Source organism: Pantherophis guttatus, chromosome 2, assembly GCF_059756535.1.
Source record: "Pantherophis guttatus breed Tessera chromosome 2, ASM5975653v1, whole genome shotgun sequence".
NCBI lineage: Eukaryota > Metazoa > Chordata > Lepidosauria > Squamata > Colubridae > Pantherophis > Pantherophis guttatus.
Genome location: NC_142064.1, coordinates 220,889,777 through 220,912,032, shown reverse-complemented (window position 1 = coordinate 220,912,032; position 22,256 = coordinate 220,889,777). Strand labels below are relative to the sequence as shown.

The window sequence follows — 22,256 nt, the reverse complement described above, 5'->3', positions numbered from 1 at the left end:
AATCAGACTGATGGACCTATAATTACTAGGATCCTTTTTATTTCCTTTTTTATATTTGGGGACAACTATTGCCATCTTCTGCCATGTTTTTAACATGTTGGAAGACGCTTTTTTTGGTTATTTTTTACTTTTGTCGCAAGCCTTTGTTCATTGTGAGCCTTAGCTTTCCTCACTTTGCAGGCTCGGGCTATTTGCTGATATTTTGCCTTAGTTATGTGCCCCTCTTTCCACTTTTTATACTTGTCCTTTTTGTCTTTCAATTTGAAAGACAAAAAGAACTCTCAATTTGAGAGTTCTTTATGCAGCCATGTTGGTTTCTTTTGAGAGCTGTTATTTTTCTTCTTAATTGGTATTGTATTCATTGGTATTGAAGCATTAACATCTTTAATCCTCAATGTATTTACAACATGTTGGTTCATCACTCAGTATACTCAGCCGAAGCAGTTATTAATAGACATGACTGCATTTCTATTATCTATATCATTATCATTCTTTTAAATTATAACAAAAACAGCATCCAGCCTTCTCTGAACATCCATTGAGGAGTACAATATTTTGATTGATCAACTTTGATCTGTAGAATTTCTGTTTTGTGCGTACTCATTCAGGTATAAAATTATTGCAAGAGGTATATTCCTTCCAAATTTTGGCAACTAGTGATAGAAAGAGAGCCCCTTGAAGAAAATACTGGCTAAAGACTGGGATTGTGTAATCTGGTAAATCAAGAATGTGGGAGGAAAAGGTATCTAGATTTTATTAGCATAACAAAATAGCCAAATGGGGAGGCAAATGCTAGTATTACATTTATCTCTTTAATAGCAGCTCTTATAAAAATATCAAAGCAGGAGTGAACTTTCAACTATTTATCTTTAGACCAGGAAGCTTTATTTGCTTAATTCTCTCACATTATGTTGCTATTAAAAGCAGAGAGGAAAGATATTCACCTTTCACAAAACCCCTGGCTCTTTCATTTGCTATCTCTACCATCTTCTCCTCTCTTCTACTCCTTCCTTCCTTCCTTCCTTCCTTCCTTCCTTCCTTCCTTCCTTCCTTCCTTCCCTCCCTCCCTCCCTCCCTCCCTCCCTCCCTTTTATTGTAACAACAATGGCCACAATGTCCTCTTTCCTCAAAGCTTACTACTGTGATGCCTTTGCTTTTAAATGTTTTCAATAATTTTATTATGCTTTTACCTAGATTTTGCATTGGCACTGGTGCAATTTATAGAGATTGTCAGACTATTTCTGCTTGTCTACTAAAAAGTTCATTACCCAAAAGATTGCATATTCCCTAGCTACATATTCTCCAGAATAACATTATCTTCAATTCATAAAACTATAATATGAGCAGTTTGTTTCTTAAGAGATTCCCAAAACTAATGGGATAGATGTATAGTTCTTTAATATGAGATCATTTATCCAGCTGTAACTTGAGAATTGCACTGGTGCCAATTTAAAATCCAGGTAAAAGCATAATAAAATTCTCAAGCATTATTTTAAATCCTGATAATAAGGATATCAAGAAATTTCCATTTCACTTGAATGGGCACAAGAAATCGATTGGATTGATGAGAAGCATTGTGATATAAAGTATATTTCCCACAGGTGTGTATGTACGCGTGGATTGTGTGTGTGTTCATTTTACAAAGTAATCCTGAGAGTTATTTCATTATGATTATCTTTATTATTTTTTTAATCAAGGAAAAAATATTCTCTTTGACACTTTTCCTCCTCCCCAATACCTCCTGGGATAGAAACTACTTTGAGGGACTAAAGCTACTTGTTTAGTTTGTTTATGAAGTACTATTGGAGGATTATAGTTGCAGTTTGACATTAGAACAAAATGTCAAAACAGTCTCTTCCTGGGTTGATCTCATCTTTTTCCCCAACTGAAGTCCTTGTCACAGAAGGGTATAAGCCTTTGGCTGGTTGGAGCAGAGAAGGTTGACAAAATGAAATAAGCAGAGGCAAAAGGTTATGGTCTCAGAGGATCTGTGTTTAAATCACTCCACATCTCCTTTCTGAGAAGTCTTTCAGCTGGAAGAAAGTCTGTCTCTTTGCTGATTGGCAAATAGGGAACATGGCTGAGCAATAATACATTGATTCAGGGACAGATTGGGGACCAAGATAGATGTCCAACGTGATGAGAAGAATATTGGCAGATCCTTGGGAGGGTAAATGTGCAAACATAGAATGTTTCAACATTTGGCTGAGATGAACAGGCTTGGCTCAACTGTGCTGGATGACACTTGGTGCACTATTTAAGATATAAAGATTTTTAAAAACCCTTTATAACATCACACAAATGTTTTACAGCTGGGTATCAGGGCCACTGAAGAGTGCAGGGCTGCCAGAGAGGAGCCAAATGTCATTTGGCCCCAACAAAGGTGATGGAATGGCCTGTGCAATTTCCCCTACTCTTTAAAGTTTACAGCTTTGCAAAAGGGGATAGATCTTGATGTCAATATGAGCTTCCCTCCCAAGGTCTTTTAAGCTGTGAATATAGCTGCTTATTTCCCTATTTAAAAAAAAAATAACAAGAAGAAAGAAATTTGGATTTTTGAGGAAGTATATCTTCTGGGTGTAATTACTACCTCTCTCATGGGTCTGAACTTGGATAGAAGAGAGAACGAAACATGACAAGCTGGCAAAAAGTGGTAAATATTTTATTAAAATTACTTAATCTTGACAAATATTTGTTACTCTTACAAGTCTTCATGATTGTTCCATGCAGTAACCTATTCCTCATGTTGAAGATTAGCTTTCATGCAGCCCTTGATGTTTTTGGCTCATTTAATGGATTTCTTTCATAAACGCAGAATCTTGATTGAAACTTCAAAAATGTCACGCTCCAGGCTGGAGTAGGAAGTTCTTGCAAGTGGGTTGCAACAGCCAAAGTATTCATTGCCTTTAGATGCTTGTGACTCAGTTGATGTGCTGAATGTGAAGGCAGGTGTGTGGATGTTTTGAGTTTACATCTCTTAAAGGCAAAGGTGCTGGTTAGAATTAGCTGGGGCTTTTCTTTTCTTTTGCCACCCTCTGGATTCTGTTTGAACTCTAAAGCTTATTTGTCATGGTCTGAAAGTTCTAGCCTTAATCAAAGGCTGGGATTCTGAAACCTGAGGCAGCAGAATGAAGCCCATTCATTTTGTGCATTGAAGATCAGGCACACCCCAACAAGGCCACTTATTCTTATACACCAATTAACGGCGATGGGAACAAGTACTAGTTTGTTCTGGTGTTTGACATCAACTTCTTATTCCAGCTATATTTCCATTTCTTTTTTTAAAAAAATCTTTTTTTAATAGTCATCAGGCATTCTCTAAAACTTTGGGGAGCATTCTGAATAGTGGAAAAAAGTGAAAAATGTGGTGCATTCTATTGACACCTCTGTTTCTTTCGAAGGTCGGGTCCTCACATTAACCAAAAATCTGGTAACTGTTGGCATCAAAAAATAGGAACTATGGGAATAGTTCATGCCAACCATTTCTTCTGTCAGTCTGAGGCCAGAACACTGTTAATTGAAGGCATATGGTCCTTTCAGTTAAAGTTTGGGTTAAAATAACAATAGAAAACTGTAGGGATGACCTTTCTTTTGGGAAAAAAAATAGGGAAGATTACTTATTAGGGGAAGCGGTTGGCACTAAAATTCTGCTAAGTGATTTCATGTTACCTATTTCTTTCTTAAAACAGTATTTACATTGGTGAAATGCACAATAGTTGTCTTTTCCCTCACTATTAAAAAAAACCCCTAGTGTGCAGGTTTTGTTTAAAGCCTTTATATGTTAGGCCAGCAACCTTAAATACTCAAAGAGCCATTTGGGCCCATTTCCCACAGAAAAGAAAACAAGCCAGGCGAGGAGTGACTGGGAGGGGAGGCCGAGGGGTAGGGCCAGCCAGTGGTGGGATCACCTGACAGGGAGTCACAGCAAAGGGCTGCAGATTGCTGACCCCTGTCAGCTAGGCAGTTTCACGTCTGCATTTCATGGTAGGGAAGGCAGGGTGGGATTTAGCCGGTTCGTACTGGTTCGGGCGAACTGATAGTTGTGACCTGCACCCTGGTGCTATGCTGTCCTATTTTGCTGTGTTTTTAAAGTCGTGTGCATGCATGCAAGCGTGTTGAGCAATATTTTTGGTGCTGGGGCGAACCGGTTGTTAAATTATGTGAAGCCCACCTCTGAGGGAAGGATTTGCTCAGTCCTGTTTTCCGAAACTTACAATATGTTCAGCAGGTCCCGTGTGATAGTCGAAAGTTTATGATCTTTTCTTCTCTCTTCCTTTTAAAAGGTGAAAAGGGATTTTGGTAAAGTTCAGACTAGGTGGGGAGAACAGCATGTTGTCCTTCTGCATTATGCACACGGTTTCTTGATAGAAATTTGATTTGAACTTCAGACATGGGTAGGTATTTAGATCACATGCGTAAACAGAATGGTGTTTGCATCTTCACTGCCATTTCCGTGGTCTGATTCAACCACCTCCAGTCTCCTTTCCTTTTAAAAAGAATGTTCTGTAAGTCTCCAATTTCTCACTCCGTGTGGTGTGTTGGCCCGAGGATAAACCGGTAGCTCTATTTTTTTTTAAAGATCCTGTGATTGAAATTAGCTATATTTCATTTTCAAAATGCAATTATTGCATTGGGGTTAGTTCAGACAAGACTCTGGGGATTTGGGTAACTTGAGTGATCCAGTGGAGGAGAAATACAGTAGTTGTGAGAATTCTTTCAGAATGGAAGAGAGGAATGGAGGACATAAAATCTTGAAGCTATGTGTAACAGTAGGATCCAAGAACTTAAAGAAAGAGGGAAAAAAATTAAACTCAAGCTACATGATATATTTCCTCTTTCATAATAGTGGAGGAGAAATATGGTAAAATTGTACATACTTATCTGCAAATATTGCATTTGTAGTAAAAACTTACATTTGCATTTCAGCTGCTAAAGATCTGTAGTTAAAATTGGTTGTGTTTATCAGATGGTGCCCATGCAGTTAGTTTCAATGGAATCTTCAATTTCAATGAATTTTTAAGGTAATTGTATAGAATTCCAGTCATGCCCCATACTAACCACTTGCAAAGATTTATTAGTTTGCTTTGTATTTTAATTTGCTAATTATTTTAAAAATTAGAGTGGTAGTTCTTTTAATGATGAGTAAAAGCAAAACAAGATATATAATGATTTGTGGTTTTCTTTAGAAATGGAATTATCACCATGGGCTTCTACATTTTAAAGACACCTATAATATTTTTCTAAATGTTGCCTAAAGCTCTCAGCTATTTAAAAAGTAAATGTCTTTAAAACATTGGGAAAATACCACTGGGAAATTTTTTTGGCTATTTACCAGTTTTACTTATTTATAATTTTTTATCCTGCCTTTATTTTTGGTTAAGACAGTTGACAAACTTATGGCTTCCATCTTCTATTTTTTTTTCCATGACAGCTGGGTTTTCTGCTTAAGGAAGGACTAGAATTCACAATCTCCTGGTTTCTAGCCAAGTACCTTAATCAGTACACCAAACTGAGTCAACGTTATATGTTTTTGTCTATTATTATGGGTTGGTCCCACAGTCAGCCAGATGTTTAGACTGGGTTAGGAATTTTTATTCACCTATTAAGTCCTTCCCAAGGACTTGAGATAGGCTGATGTTGATTTTTAATGATATTAAAGTAATTGTTGCAGGAGGTACTGTAAGCTGTTCCAAAGGTGCCTTTTGCAATTAACCGATGGTGATTTTGTCAATGCTGATGGCATTCAAGTGATGCTGCCGATGGTTTGGTATTGAACCCAAGGCACCTATTACTATTGATATTATTTTTGCTTTCTTTTGCCACAGTCGTTCTACTTCTTATCAGCAGATCTTTATATACACTGCTCAAAAAAATAAAGGGAACACAAGCAGAAGACATCCGAGATCTGAATGAATGAAATAGCCTTATTAAATACTTTGTTCGTTATATACAGTAGTTTTTTAGTTGTTTGAGCAATGTACAAACTACTGTATGTAAAGAACAAAGTATTTAATAAGGCTATTTCATTGATTCAGATCTCGGATGTCTTCTGCTTGTGTTCTCTTTATTTTTTTGAGCAGTATATTTTTTTCCAGTTCTTTCTCTTTTGTTCTGCTATCTCCAGGGACTCCAACATGTCGTTTTTGTCTTTCTTATCGACACTTGTTAAGTCTGGGATGTTATTATTATTATTTAGATATTCTTTGTTTTTTCTAAACACATTTATCTAACAAAAATTAGTTTGTGAATTTCTTATTGTTGTATTTACACTAAATGCAAACCAACTCCACAATGTTTGTTACTGAAATGCAACAGGAAGTTTTCAGTAAACATTGCCCCGTTGTTCAACAAGGGTGTGTTTATATGTATATAGGAATTTTTTTACAGATGTAGATGATAGCTTTTTTTTTTTTAAATAATAATTTTCCAATTATTTGCGCAATAGGTGACCTGTCAAAAGCCTTGTGTCAAAAAGGAAATTCATTTTTTAGAATGACAGTTTTTTGCCATATAGGTCTAAGGAACAAGTATCCTAAGACTGAATGTTCATACATAGCAATTTGTGGACAAATAAAGTGACTAATATTACTCTGGTGTTTAAACTGAAAGAAAATTATAGACCCTGTTAAATTAAATTTGGGAGTGGAAGACATATTATGCTTCTATGGTAATAAATGTCCTGTATTGGAGTTCAACTTTTATCATACCCAGAAACTGAAATTTATCTTATTTTTCAAAAAAGAAAAGAACATAAAAGCAAAGTGGAAAAAAGAAACTTAGTTTATATTTTTGAAAGGGAAGAAGATAATGCTGCCACTGATCTAGAGCAGTGGTTCCCAACCTTTTTTTGACCATGCCCCACCTAAGCATCTCTACAATCCTGATGCCACTCCCCCCCCCCCGTGACATATAATTCTTACTTTACTCAAAAAGTGAACTCTACTCATGCAAAGGAAGCCTAAAAGGCCATTAACTTGGTTTAAACAAATTGCCCCCATTAAAAATCAAATTGCCCCCCACATTGTGAACCACTGATCTAGAAGCTGGTTCCAAGTTAAAGACAATTATATAATCTCATTACTTTTAGCATAGATAAAAATTATTTTATTGTACACATACAGTTTTACTTTTAATGGAGCTCTAACAGCATATAATCAACATCCAGTTGATGGGTTACATTTATAATAGAAACAATTTCCTGCACATATTTTAAAGGTTTACAGAAAATAGATAAAAACTGAGAAAAGGATATCAGTCTTTAAGTGAACATTCAATCTCTTTCTTAAGTTTGTGTTTTCAATATTTATATATCACTTTTTTGAATAAGCCCACTGAGGATGTAAAATGAAAATGCTTTATAAAATCTATCTCGATGTCTATCTGTCTATCTTTCTCCCTGGTTGTTTCTACCCAGATGTTTGTCCCCATTTCATCTGGTCTGCCAAATGGGCTTGTTTCAGGTCCTATTGGCTAAGGAATATTGGTTGGCAGGACCCAGGAGGTATTTTCTACCACTTTCCCTCCAGAGATCAGGATGGCCTCAATCTGCTGGCTTTTCATAAGGCCTAAAGACTTGGTACTATGCCTAGGCCAGACGTCAGCAACCTGCGGCTCTGGAGTCACATGTGGCTCTTTGGGCCCTCTGCTGTGGCTCCCTGTCAGGAGATTCCACCACTGGCTGGCCCCGCCCCTTGCCCTCCCCTCCCAGTCACTCCTCACCTGGCCTGAGAAAGTAAGGGTAACGGCGGGGGATGGAGAAGCGGCCAGGGCAGAGACAGTGAGATACAGAGAGAGAGGGGGAGTGGGGGAGAGAGAGAGGGAGGGAGGGAGGGAGAGAGAGAGATGTCAAAATAATTTTGTGGTTCCCGGTGTTTTTTAACAACTGGTTCTCTGCTGTAATGACTGGCTGGGTAGGCATGGCTGGGGGGGAGGTATTCATGTGACTGGTGGAAGTGAGTGACATCGAGTTGGCCACACCCACCCAAGTTTTGTGGCTCCTGGTATTTTCTTTTCTGTGGGAAATGGGTCCAAATAGCTCTTTGAGTATTTAAGGTTGCAGACCCCTGGCATAGGCTTTGGGCCTGCAGTGTGGAAGGGACCCATCTGTGGGGTGAAGTGTTGTTGATTGGACACTTTTTTCAACTTCTATGCATTTTTAATTTTTCTACTTGTATTCTACTTGTATTTCTCTTCTCCTAAGACCATGACTGCATGAGAAAGTGACAGTTTCTAGGTTATGCATATTAATATTGCCATTTGTATTGAAATCCATGTACAGTGATAAGTGCTTGGAGAGGTTATTGCATTTGATGCTGATGTTCATGTGGTTTTTTTTGTTGTTTTATCCATTTTATTAGACTTTTCTCTCATCTAAAGCTGAAATCAAATTGCTTCCTCTTTTTGTGCATACTACCTTTAAAAAAAACAAATCCCACCATTTTCTTCTCTTGAAAGCTTTTTCAATAGAAACAGGGTGTTAAAGGGGAATTTGTTGGTATGGAGAATACAATATCTTGCTTCATGGGACCAATCTCTTTTGGGTTTTTTTTTTTTTTGAAATAATTTTTGTTATAAGCAGAGAGGTACAAGACAAAAGTTCTTTTCTTTTGTGAAGGAACAAAAGTGAGGATTCCTTGGCATCAAGTGCCCAGAGAATCTCTTTCATGAATCCCCTACACCTTTACACTTTCCTCGGAATACCACTGAATATCAACATCCTTGCTTAACTATCATTTATTCAATCATACAAGATGGTAAAGGTTCCCTTTGCAAAATCTACAAACTAGGCTGCACCTGATCAGTGATTGAATGGAGATAACCAGGACATTTCAAAGCAGTAAGCTAGACTGGGGATATTGAAAAAATCCTGGAAGAAGGCAGTGATAAATCATAGCCAGATTGTTGCAAAGAAAACAATAGAAACCTTTTCATGTAGCTACCAGGAGGCGAGCTTAACTTTAGATGTTTCTCATATAAAAAGATTCATGCGACTGGATTTGAGTATTAATTTTGATTCCAGTTGAAGCATTTGATGTTGTAATACATGCTCAGCTTTTTTCTCATGTTTTGAAAATTTTCACTATTTAGCTTTACAATCAACTTGTATAGCTGATCATCAATATTTATTAGCATATACAGTATACATGTTGTTTTCTTCTATTTTCCTGCATTGCAAAAATAACAAATCCAACATCATTTAACAGTATATTGTTATTACCAGTTGAAAGCATCTTTGGTTTCATGGCATTCAGTTAATACAGAAAGATTAAATTACAAGAATAAATACGTTGCTGTCAAGACATGAAACAAGAAGATCAAGAGAACTCACAAAGCAAGACTGTCAGGGAATAAAATGTCGGAGGCAGCTTGCATACAAGGGGGAAAACTGCTTGTGAAATTTATGGGCTTTATGATAATCTACCAGGAATTCAATTTGAAGCAAGTCTTTATCTTTTTTCAACTTTGTTTCTAGAAATTAGAAAACGTCTTTAAGAAAGTTGTCAGCATTTCAAAGGATTGGATTCTTGTAATTAATTTAAAAAAATCCCCTGAAGTAGCAATAATCTGATTTGTTAAAGCCTAATCATTTGCTGGCCATGTGATATATTTCAGCTACAGATGTTCTGTGTGGAAGGTAAATATTCTGCTGAGTCAAGCTCAGGTCCCGATTGCTAGAGTCATTTCCATGCTGTTTTCTTGGTAGTAATACAGAAATGCCTTCCCATAGTTGCCTTCTTCAGGAATGTTTGTTCATCTAGCCATCACTCCTAGAATTCCATTGGTACCTCATTCATGACATTCATGATCTAAACTTGTACTGCCTTACGCTGATCTGCTTAAACCTGCTTGGAAGATTAATTGGATTAATGTAAAAAATAATTGATCCTATATTGAGGAAAAATATGTTTTCCCCTAAATTAATGTAAATTATCGTAACCTTATACATGTATATATTAATTCTATCTTTCTCTTTTATAGTTATACTAAGTCTTTAATACCCACAATTAAACTTTAATATATGTGTTCTTACTGTTACGATAGTGCCATGTAATGGGGTGAGCTCCCGTTACTTGTCCCAGCTTCTGCCAACCTAGCAGTTCGAAAGCACATAAAAAATGCAAGTAGAAAAATAGGGACCACCTTTGGTGGGAAGGTAACCCGTGTGCCTTTGGTGTTTAGTCATGCCGGCCACATGACCATGGAGACATCTTCGGACAGCGCTGGCTCTTCGGCTTTGAAACAGAGATGAACACCGCCCCCTAGAGTCGGGAACAACTAGAGCATATATGCAAGGGGAACCTTTACCTTACTGTTGTATTCAACATTATGACCAAGTCCCATGATGATGACAGCAGCAATTGTTCTGATGAACACCCTCTTTCACTGAGCCATCTCATTGCCTTTAAATTTCTCAGTTATCTGGATCTGCTTCTCCCTTTCTTTGATGTCTAACTATTAACCTAACTATTAACTATTAGACTAAATTTTTCCAAGCAGGATTCTTTTAAAACTGTGGCTTTTAACTTGAAAAATTCTCAGCAATGACAATGCTGACTACAGAATTCTGGGAATTGAAATGTAGATTTTTTTCAGGACATCCTTTGGGACAATCTGCTTTAAATTTTCTTCCCTTCCTTCCTTTACTATGCAAAGTCTCTTCCTGTGTCTACACTTTCTCTCCATCAATTTCTCTTTCTTTCTCTTCTAAGTGTTGTGATGCAACTTTGGGGATTTAGAATATTAAAAAAAAATACTCAAAACTAATCCTATGTGGTGATTACAGAAACAAAAATTTTCATTCCATCCTTAAAAAATCATCTGGTACAGCAGCAGAATGTCATAAGTATTTATGACAAAATTAATCATCCACAGAATGATGTCTTCAAATATTGCCAAATTCCAACCCATGTCGCTGGTTATTTATCAGTGTTGACAGGAACAGTTAGGTGGAGCAGTTCTGTCCTAGCCTTGTTTTAATGCAATTTCAGTGGGATAGGTTGAGAATTGAACATTGAAGATGAAATACTGTTCTTTTCACTTAGAATCTTTTCTTACTCTCATAGCATAATTGCTTGAATGGCTACTTTCCTGTGTCCTTCCTCAAGGCATAGACAAGACATTAAAAAGATAAGTAGGATACATTTCTAAAATCCTCCTAGAGTATTTGGTTGAGTTACAGCATGCCAGGATTAGTAGGATTTCCAATTCAACCCAACCCAAACCGAACAGGGGTGGGTTTCACTTACCTTTACCACTGGTTTGCTGCGCGCGCATGCTCACTTCACATGCACGTGCTATCCACGCATGTACCTGACCTTCCATGCATACGCCCGGCCTCAAAAATGTGCCTAAATAGCATGACTTGGAGCTGGAGTGGTGGGCGAGCCCAACCACGATTGCAGCTACCGGTTCACCTGAATTGGTGCAAACTGGCTAAATGCCACCTCTGAAACCGAACCCAAATCTTTAATCCTTTTGACATATCTCTCTTCCCCTCCCTCCCTCCTTCCCTCTCTCTCCCTCTCTCTCCCCCTCTCTCCCTCTCTCTCTGTATCTCTCTATGTCTCTCTCTCCCCCCTCCTCTATCTCGCTGTCTCTGCCCTGGCCGCTTCTTCATCCCCTGCCGTCACCCTTACATTCTCAGGCCAGGAGTGATTGAGAGGGGAGGGTAAGGGGCGGGGTCAGCCGATGGTGGGATCACCTGACAGGGAGCCACAGCAGAGGGCCCAAAGAGCTGCATGTGGCTCCGGAGCCGCAGTTTGCTGACCCCTGGTATATACCTTAATTTGTTTCTTTGGAAACAAATATTTTATACAGTAACTACATTTAAGAGAATATACTCAGTAGATGCAGTCCAGCTATGCAGTTATGATAGTGTAGAGGCATGAAATATAATACATTATGTTAATATAGTTAGTGAAAACAGATACTTTCTTAAACCATGCAGAAAGAAAATACAATGCAATCAATATTTCAAATAGAGCAAAGGCAGCAGAAATCCAGCAGAAAGGGAACCCAATGTTAGAATAGGCAGTAATTAGAAGAGACAGCATTAAAATGAGTGTTGCACATTAAAAACCACTTAAAGTAAACTTGTCTTTTAAGTTTTAGTGAAAGACTCATAGAGAAAGCCTGACTAATTTCAATTGGGAAGGCAGCCTAGAAACACACCACTCCAGATAAGGCACTTTCTCTCTCTCCCTCACACACACAAACAGTTGTGGTATCTTCTAAGATGATGACATGGATATTTATTTTCTTTAAAATATTTATATTCTGCCTTTTAGTGTCAAAAATAAAGGCTGAAGTATGAGCCCTTTGCAGTGAACTATATGGAAAAGAACTAAACATTATGGTTAAATTAGACAACGAAAGAAAACAATACAGTAACAAATTAACTCCTTCTAAAAGAATACTACCATAATTAATATATAAAGTTGAATTACAGTCAAACTCCCAAACTATTGCAAATTATGTTTATTAAAAAATAAACATATATTTAATTGTTTACTATTTCAACTATTAACATAAACATTATTCATCATTAGTGATTGCTCTATGTGGCTTTGTCCTTTGTCAATAAAATTAATATTAAGTTGGTTGATTTTGCCTAAAATGCAATGAAATTAGAAGGGAAGAAGCAGGAAATGAGCACAAAGGCATTACTCTAGTCTTCCCCTCCCTGCTTTGGCTTCCCATCAGCTGAAACTACAAGAATTGCTGCCTGTGAAAACAAAACAAATTTAGTGCCAACATGACTTATGCAGACTTGTAACCATCCATTTGAAGTTATAACAGCACTGAAAAAAGTCACTTATGACCATTTTTTACACTTAACAACTGTTGCAGCATCCCAATGGTCATGTGATCAAAATTCGGACTCTTAGCAACTGGCTCATATATATGATGGTTACATGTCCCAGGGTCATGTGTGATCATCTTTTGTGACCTTCTGATGAGTAAAGTCAATGGGGAAGCCAGATTCACTTAACTTCTTACTAACTTAACAATTGCAGTGATTCACTTGCCAACTATGGCAAGAAAGGTTATAAAATGGGGCAAAACTCAATAACTGTCTCACTCGTAGTGGTTGGTAGGTATATGCAGCACTTTCCCATAAGAACAATAGTTTTGTAGGGAAGCACTCATTTGCCTTAATCGAGAGTAAAATTATGAGTATGGTGATGATTTCATTAATGTGAAATGTTATAACCTAAAGATAGTGAGGGTGGACATCCTCTGCCAAATATGGTGGTGACCTTTAAGGTACTTTTTTTTCACCCATAGATTTTGTAAACTTTTCTGGACAGTGCACAATATTTTGAGCAAGGACTTAAAGTAAGCACAGACCCCTCTCTTGCCCTTTCCCCTCCAACAGGACAGTTAGTTCAACTTCAGAGATAATCATTGCTTTAGAAATACCTCTTCTGGCAGTTTCTTTACTATGGTTATTATATCGTGATATTTGGATAGTGAAAATAACTAGGCACTCTGTGGTTAGTGAAAAGAACTTTGAAGCTATTTGACTGAAAATGCTAGTGAGGAAAAAAGAAGGGTTGTGAGATTGCAAAAAAAAAAGAAAAGAAAAGAAAGAAAGAGAGATAGAAGAAATAAAAAAAATAGATTGTAGCCTATTTGGGAGGTGATTATTCTTTGAAATACAGCTCTTTTGGGGCCAGCTTCATGAATTATGTAATGCAAAATCTTACCATCCTATCAACTTGCCAGGAAATATCTATTAATTTATTCACAAGCAATGTAAGAGGGCCCTTAGTGGACCACAAAATGTCTGTTTACTCCCATAATTCTGAATTATAGTCACTTGAAAATTATAGATTTCTTCATTCTTCAGTTATACACGAACATATAACAACATTCAAAGTCTTTAATTCTAGTAATATCAGCCTTCTTTAGCTGAACTCACTATTCTGAATAACATGCACATCTGAATGGAATTGTTATGGCAAAGATCAGCAACGCTGCGCCCTTAGCCATTCATGTCACCTGGGACAGTTCTATGTGAAATCCCCCAGCCCTGAATAAATAAATGGCTGAATCTTGTGAAACTGCCAGATCCTGCCTTTCAGTTTTCTCACACAAAATCAAGAGAGAACTTTGGATGAAAATGCTGAAATCTTGTAGGAATTTCAGAACAGGAAGGCCAAATCTAGTGGGAAGACGTGAGATTTGAATTGTTTTAAATGGGTTTCCCCATTAATTTGGGCACTGTGCTGTTATGAAAAATGATGTGACGACATTTGGTAATATGGAACAAAGAAGTGATAGAGAGCCTCTATTCTGGTTTTTTCCTGATGTCAGAAGTCAAATATTCAGTTCCACATCTGTGGTCTGGCAGGATCCCACAAAACCACAGCATATGCGCTTTCAGCAAGAATGACATAGGAGTGAAAAAGCATGAATAGAACTAAAGGTTGGCATAAGAAGGCTACATAAAAAGTACAGCTAAGCCTTTATTTTAAGCCATGCTTGATTTTTTTCTATGAATTTGAGTATGTGAATATGTGTGTGTGTGTGTGTGAAAAAGAGAGAGAGAAACCAAACTGTTTTCTATATATCTCCTTATCTCATATTAATACAATACAGTATGTATTTAAGCATGCCTAGTTACTATCAAGTTATGGTCCTAGTAATTCAGAGGTGGGCTGCTACCGGTTTGCACTGGTTCTCCTGAACCGGATGTTAATTTTCTCAGCAGTTCAGATTTAATAAAACTGAGTAGTTTTATTAAACAATTAAATTTGAACCATTTGCTGCCACTATTGCTTCTCATGGTTGTTTGATGGGATTTTAATATTGTATTATTTTTCAACATAGACTGGCAAATAATTCTGATTTTGTGGATTACCTCATAAGCGTGGGAAACAAATGTTCCTAAAGCGATGAATTTAACAACTTTGTTATATATTTAGCTCTCACATAATTACCCCCCCCCCAAATTTAGAGTTGAGTACTGGTTTGATGATACTTCCTTATTAAAATATAGCATCTGATTTCATGTTATTCTTCAAATTGACAGGTGATCAATATTATAAATAAAACAAGAAGTTGGCATGCCCAATACATATTTGTTCAATAGTTACACTTTGGGGAAATAAGGCTACTGAAGATCAAGACAATTGGGGCATTTACAGATATCTTAATCATATGCACAGTCCAGCCAATGAATGAACTCAAGGACCCTGATGATGGACAAGCTCACAGAAATCTAAGCAAGACCTCATGAGTAAGTTTTTCTAATAAACAGAGCACTCATGTATGTTTTTATTGAAGAAAAGAACACAGTGGCATATTTGCCAAAAGGTACATTTATTTTCTCCTTCACTATATTCCTTTGCCATTGTTTTCTAGCTTCTTTGCCATTATTCTTATGGAATGGGAGAAAGATGGAAAAAGAAGAAGTGAACAGAACATCGGATTAGATTCTCTCTATAACTCTTCCAAAATACTGTATCATCTATTAGGAATTATACTGTGAGAGAGAAAGTCTAAAAAAGCAATTAAGGGACCTCAGTCTAAAGGACACTAACCCAGGCAGGTATAATTGCAATTCTTTGCTTTTGATAGAAGGTTTGTGCTGTTGCTCTATGTATACTTTAAGGCTGCCTGGGAACAGATGAATGAGCCAGATGAATGATAAGACCTTCAATAGTTTAATACTAAATTTACAGGTTCTGTGAAAGCATTAGAATAATAAGCTTTTTTTTTTTATCCTTGTAGGTTTTAAATGGCATTATATAGAAGCATTCCTTTTGCCTTCAGAAGATTGAGCAAGATGGGAATGAAAAGAATCTGGCAACAATTAAAGTGCACTTCACCACCCACTGCAAGCATTCTGTCACACGGTGGATTGAGTGAACCATCAGATTGTGTAACTTGCCTGTTTTTAATCATGTACATGCTACGGGAATAAATATAATAACAAAAGTAGGAAGAAACATTCAGCACGAGGATTCTTTTATTCTCTTGTGCCTCTGACTAGGCAACAATTGTATTTCACATCTAAGATACCACCGATAGTAGATTCGTTTTCATTAATTGTGGTATTGTAGTTGTGTACAAAATGGCTAGTTTCATGCCTGCTCTATTGCCCCCTCCACTGTTGTTTTAAAATTTAGCTTTTGATTTATCCCCCTTTATATCATTCAGACAGAATTCTAAAGATTTTTTTCCCTCCATCCATTGGAACTGTAATGTCATGGATTATTTATTTTAAAAAAGTTATAGATAAAACAAGTCAAAGTCAAAGCTAAAAGCATTATTGTGTTTTCTATATTGCCATCTCATTACTAAATATCTGATACCAAATATCCAGTGCAGGGGTGGGTTCTACTTACCTTTACTACCTGTTCACAACAGGGAAGCGCGCGTGCATGACCGAAGCAAGTGCGCGCGTGTGCTCTTCTGTGCAAGCGCAGAAGCATTTTGATGACGTCAGGGTCAGTGGGCAGAGCCTCCTGCCGGTTATACTACCGGTTCTATAGAACTGGTGAGAACCAGGGGCAACCCACCACTGATCCAGTGGATAAATTATTGAGGCAGATAAACTAGTGATATATTGTGCGGAGGTTATCATTATAGAGCATGGGAGGAGACAAATATGAATAAATGGAATTTGCTTATTTAATACATTACATGAAGATAGTAATCTAAGGGAATTTTTTTTTACATGACAAGCACCAGTGGTAGTATTAGAAGCAACTTGCTTTAAGAATTGAACATCAAGAAAGAAATCTCTGTAGAAATTCCCATGCTATAAAAATGATGTTATTGGGTACAGTAATTTAGTTTGAATACTAGGTCTACAGCCCAGATATTCAGAGAAAATGAGTACCCTCAGTTTATTGATGCCTGGTTTGTCCTATTTTATATCTTCTGGAAACTGATTCATTCAAACAATTGCTGAATTTAGTATTACAAGCAAATGGGACAGTTTTAATTAACAGATACTTATTTAGATCAGCATGCATTAAAAGCATAATTAAATCCTAACTGAAATCTTCAAATTAAACTTAGTACAATAGAAATAGTGAGCCACTCTGAGTTTATCCAGGGCAATTCATGCAGGTCACGTCACCTTTACACTGGAGGACAATTTCTCCATCTTGTGCAAAATCTGGCTTAAAATTCTCTTTATGTAGACAAGCGATACCTTAACCAAAAGTCAGAGGATGGGGGAAAACAAGAAACCCCTGAGTTGGACCAAACATATCTACAATGAGGCTTGTTATTTATAATTTTCTCACACTGGGGAATAAAATCTAAATGAATTAGTCATGATAAGTATTATAATGTTGGTTTCAGATTATCCTTCATTTTTAGGGAGAAATAGTAAGAAAGGATAAATGGAATGTAGAAGAATATATTTCTTACAATACCCAGAATCCATACTTAGTGTGCAGTACTATTTGTAGTTTTTATTGTGAATGATTCTGATTGCACTTATAACTCTATTGAATTCTGCTTCTATGCTCTAATATTTTAGGCCATTTTTTAAAAAGCTGGCTTTAGCTTTTACAACTTTTACAACTCCAGAAGTTGTAAATGCTCCAACACTGAAAGTTTTTAAGAAGAGATTGGATAACCATTTGTCTGAAATGGTATAAGGTTTCCTGCCTAAGCAGGGGGTTGGACTAGAAGACCTCCAAGGTCCCTTCCAACTCTGGTATTCTATTCTATTCTATTCTATTCTATTCTATTCTATTCTATTCTATTCTATTCTATTCTATTCTATTCTATTCTATTCTATTCTATTCTATTTTCTTTTAACTGAAATCATAGTAATTTCGTTGGCTGGGCTTGTGAACCTTATGTGTTTCAGGTCAGCATTACCTCCTACTGGCCATGTGGAAGTTCCTAAACATTCATGACTATAATTGTACATTCTTGTTCCAAAGCTAAATATCTTTTATTTCAATTGCCAAAAGGTTTAGATTATTATCTAAATTATTATGTCTTCATAAACATCTTTGATTTGAAATTATTTGAGGAATAAATATACACCAGGCCCTAGTCCTTAATTTTTAACTGGTAAAGAACAGTTACAGAGAACCAGTTTGGTGTGGTGGTTAAGGCACCAGGCTAAAATTTGGGAATCAGAGTTGCTCTCTCACCTTTGACACAAAGCCAACTGAGTGACCTTCAGCTGGTCATTCTCTCAGCTCTAACACTTCTTGCCAAGAAAACTGCAGGGATTACTCCAGGCAATCTGCTAGGAGTCAGGGCTAACAAAATCACACATCCAATACAATCTCTCTCATAGCTAATATAGTTTCAGTCTCTGTCTCTGTCTCTGTCTCTGTCTCTGTCACACACACACAAAACAGGTACACATGCCTATTATCAGTGTTTGGTTTGAAATATGGGAAGAAAATGTCTAGCAATTGAGAATGACTTTCTTCTTCCCTAAGCCACTCTTAAATTAAATAAAGACATCTTATATTTACATATACTTCCTAACAAATTCTACTTACATTATAAATAGTATAGCGTAAGCATTCAGCAAATGGAATGTTTGTATATTGGTATTATATAGTTTGAACCAGAAAAATCTCAAAAGTTCTGATCTCTTCCACTCTTTTTATTTTTAGGAGTCAGACCAGACCCTGTTAATGTAAATACAATGGAAAATGTTGTTAACATGGTAGACTCTTGTGTCAAGGTCTGCTTTTGCAAATCAGACATTCGCCACTGGGTAGCTTTTTTTCCTTTGGATATTTATTCTGTCACCACGAAGACATAACACCCGCAGTTTTGTTTGTATGTTCATATATGCAGTCCTTGCTGCTGGATTTATTTGTAATTACTATTTCTAAAAAGTAGATGACATCACTTATGTTATATCATGTAGCACTAATGTGACTAAAATATAAAGACAGAAGCATTCAAGCCATCTGGCTTACAGATCCTTATAGAACTGAAAACATATAATTTTGGGCTTTAGATTTCACTCATGGTTAATGCTGTTCAAATAGGATGAAAATTATATGTTTTCTAATGCGTACCTGTAGCCTTAAAAATACAAAGGAAACAGAAAAATAAGGAAAAAATATTAAAGTTGAGCTGAAATGTCTCAGGAAATAGTTTTCTGATTATCTCTTGAACATTTTCTACTTTTTTCTGAACTATTTGAAAATTTCATTGCTTTGTGGAGAACACTTAGTAAATGTTAGTTTGTCATCTGTGGGCATAAACTGTGAATTCCAGACTTAATAGTTCTGAGTGTTACTTTAATAGTTTTGGAGCAAGGAAAGGGATTGGCTGCTGCTCTTTCCAATCCATTATTTACAATACAATACAATACAATTATAAAGGAACTTAATTAATTTAATTCTCTATCAATTAAACACAAACTTGCCATAATGATTGAGAAAGACAGATTATAGAATTGAACTGGGAACTGGGATAAACTTCCTGGTGCTTGATGTTCTTAAGAAATTTGCCAAAGAAAATTTTCCAGAAGACACATTGTTACAGGTTTGACCTAAACACTTAATTTATTGTCACATTGCAGTTGCTAAGAAGTATCATTCAGAGAATCTTCATCCTCTGAAATCCCTGGGGAAATGTCACAATGAAATACTGCAATTTATTGCATGTAATTGAGAGTAGGAATTCGGGTATTTAGGGCAAATCTCTGGAATAAAGTATGTGTTTATGTTTCTATATAATTTCTGTGATATAATGGAGTAAAAACTGCTATACTATAAACAGAATTGCTTTGAAGAGCTGGGAGTCCCATGAATTTTATTATACTCAAGCTTCATTGGGTGTTCTTTGATGTAACTCAAGAAAACATGGAAGTTTTTCTCAAGGTTTGCTAAGGATTCAGTCTATTCTCACACATGCTTCCCTTCAATCATATTTTACTCTTCCTGCGTTCATCAACCCAGGTTTAACTTCATACCTAGGCAAAGGGCTTCATAAATCAAGTCTGTTCACTTTATCATATGCTTTCTCTAAATCAACGAACATGCAATAAACTTGATAACATTTGTGCACTTCTCAACATGCTGCTGAAGAGCAAAAATCTGGTTTGCATACCCTGCACCTGGCATTAAGCCACACTGTACTCTTTCTGCTTTTCCCTTTATATAGGGAAACAATGATGGCATTCTTCCAGTTGGCAGACGCCAGTGCAATTTTCCTACACACAAACAGGTTTCATAGCCATTCCATAAGTAAACCATATCATATTTAAGATTTCTCTAGTTACACCTCTATATTTATACAACCGTCTTCTCCATTATTTCAGCATTCTCAGAGTGTTTACGACTTCCTTTTCATAGTTTTTTTTACTGGGACCCTAACATTTATAGCATTCATTTCAGTTCCATTCTTTAACATATCACTATCGTTTCCATATAAATCTCTAAAATACTCTTTCCAACAATTTCCTCACTTTGGCTTGGTCCCAAATCTTTTCATCACTTTTGTTTTATTCCCATTCACTCTGCTTGTTTAGCCCTCTTCACCCTCTTCCAAAACATTTTTTTAAAATTACCATCAAAACTGCTCTGCATTTTCTTTGCTTCTTTTAATTGTTACATTCTTAGTAACTATATATATTTTCCTTTCTATCACAATCTTACACATGACATGGTCATTCTCTAGATTGGCCTAGGGATACTAACATGTGCTGACCAACTTGCTTTTATCAGTTGAGGATCTCATATATTGTTTTTAGTACAATAGAGAAGGCACAGATGACTCTATAATGTCTTACTTACATTTCAGCCATATTTGGCATTTTCTGCTAATACGATGGGCTAATTAGCCAATGTACTCTAAGAGTAATCAAAGTCTAGTTTTATCCAAAACCAGTCAGCATGATTCTCTACAAGCTAGGATCTCAAATCCAGAAACTAGTTTGCAAATCAATATAACTTCCTGCTTCCTACTAACTAGGAGGTATATGCAATGCACTTACAATCAGGATACATAGTATTCTTACATGAGTACATGAGTACTTACATTATGTACATGAGTACATAAAATCCATAACTTCTTTTTGTTGCTAAAAATGCACTCTCAAACTTTGAAACTGGGTAAAGCACAACCAGCAACTTCATGAGATAATATTTACTTTACAGCTTTCATTTACAGAGTGCTTCTCTGCTTCATTATTGACTTAATACATACTGTTTTGATAACCTCTATGTTTTGTTTTTCACTCTAGTGGTATACATGGATTTGATGCAGGATTTTTACCTATCAAATTAAAGGGAGGGGAAAGGAAGACAATTATTGGCAAATAGTTTATTTCAAAAACTACTCCAATTAAGAAAAAACTCTGGTTTTGGATTATACATTGCTATAAACCAAAAGGTGTTTGAGTTTAGTTTATGCAATGTGTGAACTTACCCACTGATCATTCTTCTTTAAAATCTAACTTGTAGCTCAGTGACAGATTGTGCATATGTCTAAAATTCAATCTATACTAGCTTGGGCCATTGATCCATTCATTTGAATGGATGTTAAATGGCTGTTGATAGATTACGAGTCCCCACAGTATCTTGTCTGCCCCCCAAAATGTAATGCAATGCCATTGGTAATTCCATGCCTCCCTCTCTATACAAGAATAATGTTGGCATGTAAAACCATTCTTACATGTCTTCTGTTCTGTTTAATTTGAAGCTAGAAAAAGGCCACGTAGATTGGATTTACACTTAAATGTTTTGCCTCTCAACAAGCAGGAAATCTCTATATATTTCTACTTAACCTTTATATTTATGATGCTGGGAGGAAGCATGGCATTGTCGGGCTTCCATAAGTTATCTAAAGATGTGTGGTAAACAAAACTGTGTATTCTTGTCCTTTATTAATGGATCTCAACGCAATGTTAGTAATAATATCTATTGGAAAGGTTGTAAAACTTTTGCCAATCAAGATGGTCTCTATTGAGCTACTGTAAATGGACTATTTATTTGAATCACTGAATGTCCTAAAAACTTGGTATTAAAGTCCTCTTTTGGCTATTGCTAACTTTGTAATAAGTTAGACCATGCCAACAGGTCAAAGTGAATGTCAGTATTTAAGGATCTCTTTTAAAAAACATGTTTACTTAAAATTTGTCACAGTGGAAATATTGGTTTAAGATTTGTGATAAAAGCTTTTAATGTTAGTTGCAACTATCCTGACACTTTAATGATATGAGCTATAGTACTCAGAGTAATGGAAATTTGACCTTGTTTAAAACCATTATGTACTAGATTGATTGAACATTTTGCTTACAAGAG

The 22,256-nt window shown here is 36.3% G+C and overlaps 1 protein-coding gene and 1 long non-coding RNA gene across 11 annotated transcripts in view; both read left to right on the top strand.

Annotated features, from left to right (window-relative positions):
- The window catches only part of LOC117677006 (uncharacterized), a 30,959-nt gene extending 15,014 nt beyond the window's left edge, over window positions 1-15,945 (top strand). The window contains exons 2-4 of the long non-coding RNA XR_015732664.1: window positions 15,038-15,244; window positions 15,370-15,552; window positions 15,739-15,945. This is a non-coding gene — a long non-coding RNA (uncharacterized LOC117677006). The remainder of the gene's footprint in view (window positions 1-15,037; window positions 15,245-15,369; window positions 15,553-15,738) is intronic.
- ERC2 (ELKS/RAB6-interacting/CAST family member 2) overlaps window positions 1-22,256 on the top strand; it is a 622,345-nt gene that overhangs the window by 125,028 nt on the left and 475,061 nt on the right. The gene's annotated exons all lie outside the window — the stretch shown is intronic.